The sequence below is a fragment of the Penaeus monodon genome, chromosome 10 (genome assembly GCF_015228065.2).
Source record: "Penaeus monodon isolate SGIC_2016 chromosome 10, NSTDA_Pmon_1, whole genome shotgun sequence".
NCBI lineage: Eukaryota > Metazoa > Arthropoda > Malacostraca > Decapoda > Penaeidae > Penaeus > Penaeus monodon.
The window spans coordinates 11,376,650-11,381,435 of NC_051395.1; positions in this window are offsets into that span (position 1 = coordinate 11,376,650).

A 4,786-nucleotide genomic window follows, 5' to 3' on the forward strand; every position below is an offset into this window, starting at 1 on the left:
TGTTACCGAATTAAGACTGCAGGTATCTCTTGCTATTCTTGGTTCACACTGTACTGATTTGCATGTGTTCAGCCAAAATCCTGTGATACTTTACCTTGATTATGTTAAATGACAGTTGCCTGTACTCGGTTTTCACTGCCACATCCTGACTTGACAAAGGTCGATTATTTTGTCAGCAAACTTATCATAATTGCCTTAATGATAACCTCCTGCTCCTCATTCTTCAAAATGCGTTAGCCGTTTGTCATAATACAAAATATAAAATGAATGAGCATATTTAAGAACTCTACGGGATATGTATTCCGGATTTCACATGTTTTACATCTCAAATATTTTAAGTTGTACTCCTGTATTATGCCTTGAATCTGCAATGTAATGCTACAATATAGTGTAATATCTGTCCATCAAACGTATCATGCCCATCTCTTTGCAGCTAACCTGGGCGGTGAATAGATGACTATACTAATTTATTCATTCTGCCAGGTTATCTTACAAAAGGCACATGGGATGTGTGAGTATTTGAAGCTATGTATACTTAGAAGGTGTACGGATTCTATGACCTAAATTACCAGTTAGATGTCGTAGTAATATTGTAAAAACGAATTTAAAAAATCACCAAGCTTATTAATCTTTTTTTTACGACCAGAAACTACCAATATCATGTTTTTAAATTTCGTTTTGATAGTGAGCGTTTTTTCTCCAATAACCTTGACTAGATAATTAAAATCATCATAAAAAACATAACTGCTTTTCGCATTTTAGGTTTGTTACTAGTAATGATTTTGTGGAAATTTTACAATGATAGTGATCATAATTATCATTACTATTGCTCTTACTGTCATTAATAGGATGAAAATCTTAACCACTGTTATTATTAATAATATCATACTTCTACTATGCACACTTTTCTTATCATCACTAATACTATAGATACAACAACGATAATGATAATGCTGGTAACGGTAACCATAGCAATATAAATAAATCTAATATCAATTGTAAAAACGCAGTAGGCCTAATAGCAATAAGAAGAATTATTGTCGTCATCTTCATTATTATTACCATTAAAATTATTAGTACTGTTTTTATTAATATTGTTCATATTATTATTATCATAATTATTATTATTATTATTATTATTATTATTATTATTATTATTATTTAATAATATCATCATTATCGTTTGTTAACATTATCATCATTACTGTTATTGATATAATTATCTTTATTAATAATGTGAGTGTTATTATTATCATCATTATCATTATTAGTAGTATCGTTATTATTGTTATCATTACAATTAGTCTGATTATTATTATCATCATTACTATTATTATCATTATTATTACTATTATCATTATTATTATTATCATTATCATTATTATTAATATTATCATTTATGAGTGTTTTAATCACCTTATCATTATTATTATAACCATTATGATTGTGATTATATTTATTATTATTGTCATTATTGATTAGCAGTATCATCGTTATTATCATTCTTTGTTATGATTATTATCATTATCATCATCTTGTGCATTATTATCATCATTATTACCATAAATGTTATCATTATGATCATCATTATTATCATTATCATCATTGAAATTATCCACATGTTTTACATCTCAATATTGTTATCATGATTGTTATCTTCATCATCAGCAGCAGCAGCATCGTCGTCGTCTTCGTCGTCTTCATTATCATCATCGCCATTATTATTATTATTACCATTATCACTATTATCATTAATGCTATTATCATTATAATCATTATTATCACTATTATCATTGTCATTGTTATCATTATATTGTTATTGTCATTATTATTATCATCATTATCTTTTTTATTACTGTTATCATTATTTGTTATCATCATTAGTATTATCCTTATTATTATGATTATTATCCTTATTTGATATAATTATCATTGTGATTGCTATCTTTCTTATTGTTTTATTAATAGATTAATAGGAGTGAGTCTGAAAATCGAAAGACAAAAGACAAGCCTAAACCTCATAGAAAGGTAGGTATGAAAAAAAGAAAGAAAGAAAGAAAAAGGTTTTACGGTCATTTGTTGGCAGCTTTTGCACTAATCTGATAAAAAGGAAAATGTCATCGAGAAATGTCGGAACTAGAACGAAAAACGCCGAAAAGGAACTCTTAATGACTTTCCGTTTGAATAATTTGTAAACCATGAATGTCTTTTCGCACCGCATATGTTTATATATCATTGTATAAAATCACAATTTTAGAACTTGCGATATGAAAATTAAAACTGTTTTCATCATCATTCGTAATAAATCACTTCTCAAAAACGCACAAGCATACCCTGCTATCTCACTGGATTTTGATCAACAGGCTGAGGAATTAATTAACTACGCGTTTGAAAGAGGAAACAATAACTACAAGCTAAGAACTACAAGCTAAGGAAAAGTCGGATGATATTCAACAATGCCTTCGTGCAGAGGAAGTATAGGGAGGAGCCGAAACTACAATATAATTCAGAACGCACAAGAAGTTGGTAACATTAAAGCTGACAATGAGAATGAGAGAAAGAAGGGTTAAATATGAGTAGAAGTGAAGAAGGAAAATAAGGTTGGGAAGAAAGCGAAGATATACAAAGAACTTTTTTGGTAAATTCAAAGGAAATGTTCTTAGCCGTAAGTTAGAAATAAATAACAGGTAGGGCGATTTACTTAAAGGCATGCATAACGTTGCCTACCAAGCAGTTTTCGAGCCAGGTGTTCAGCAAACACAGAACACATGAGTAAAGTGGTAATGAGCACATAATGAATGAAACTGAAAATTGGCGATGAAGTTTTAGAAAGCCAGAAAATCTCCACATTTAAAAAAATCTTTAGTTCGGAAAGCATTTCGAGAAACACTTGTGGAAGCCCTCCAGAGAAGGTTCAACTAGCATACTTCACAAAAACAGTCGCATACGAATGTGATAAATCCATTATATATGCCCTATTTAAACACAAATGAAATTCAGTGGAGCGTACAAATCACAATGTTGTGTCTCTAATGACCTGTTCTGGGAAGCTTTATGGGGGGAGTTCTTAAACGCCGAGTCATATCTGAGCTTGTGTATAAAAAAAAAAAAAAAAAAAAAAAAAAAAAAAAAAAAAAAAAGTTTCATACCAAGAAGATCAGTATATTAGATTTCATCGTTCCTATCACCTCTAAAAAAGTCCTGGGAATGCAACATTACACATGCATTCAATGGGAATCCTCAAAAACAAACCATGAACATTTTGGGAAGCAACAGAAACACCTCACGAGTCACTGCCGGCAATTCAAAGTACAGACATGTCTCTCAGAGCGGTGCCATCAATGGAGCCGAAATTACACAGGAGTGAGCAGAACGACCGAGAGGGGGAGGAGGCGGGGCAACAGCCTCGGGGCGTGGAGTTTAAAAAGTTCCCGTAAAGATGAATCTTCACTTCCTGTGTTTATCGCCAAGATCCTTGCACTTTCAATAACATCTCTCTTGAAAATATTTGATATAATAACTTTGCTCTTGACGGCTCGGGGAGTGAGGCAAGGAAATGTGTTCGCCCCGCTATTATTTATCACCTACCTTGATAAAGTTACCTTGCAGGTAAATCATATCCACGGCAGTCTTCCTGATTTACATATGCAGACGACAACAACGACGTTGGCACAGTCCACAAAATTACTTGAAGCTGTGATGAATAACTAGGACTCAGATTTCCAAGAACATGATAAGGAAGTTAAGCAAAATACAGTATCTAGTATCGAGGAAGAAGAAAATACAGAATAAAAAAAATAAAAAAAATAAATAAATAAATAAATTAATTAATATATATATATATATATATATATATATATATATATATATATATATATATATATATATATATATATATATATATATATATATATATATATTTCCAAGCCTTTATGCGCCTAGTAAGACAAGTGAAACAAAATAAACAACAAAATAGTGAAGTTTACCCAAAACGCTGACGTCCTTTAGCGACTGATGGATGGCTCTAACACACCTAAACAAGTTAAATGGATATTTACAGTAATTTACTTCACTATATGCAAGCAAAACCTGGAAAATGGCAGGAAAATATATGGCCAGGATACAAGACTGATGCGAAAGTACTTCTGTTAAATATAAGAGTGACAGAGACGGAAAACGAAAATAAAGAAGTAAAACAAATATTACATTGGAAGCACAGAAAAAAAACTATTTGTAGACAAGAAAACCGGCGAAAATATGGGTCTGAATACACGATGGCGAAAATCTCTTTGCCCAGATTTCGTCCATTCACTTAGAGAGAGAGAGAGAGAGAGAGAGAGAGAGAGAGAGAGAGAGAGAGAGAGAGAGAGAGAGAGAGAGAGAGAGAGAGAGAGAGAGAGAGAGAGAGAGAGAGAGAGAGAGAGGAGAGAGAGAGAGAGAGAGTGAGTGAGTGAAAGAGAGAGAGAGAGAGAGAGAGAGAGAAAGAGTGAGTGAGTGAAAGAGAGAGAGGGGGGGTGGGAGATGGTTATAAATTATTAACAGAGATATGAACAAACTAAGAGCTATTGCAACAATAAATAATGTTAATGATAATTACTACAACAATTACGGTAACAATATGAACATTAGTTTCACTTTGATAAAAATATCAGTAATAATATTACTAATGATGATTACATTGTTGATACTAGGACCAATAACATGTCTTGGTAACAATAATGATTATTATGAATACTGTAGTTGTTATTGTTGTAGTAATATTTCTAGCACTACTGCTGCTGCCGAG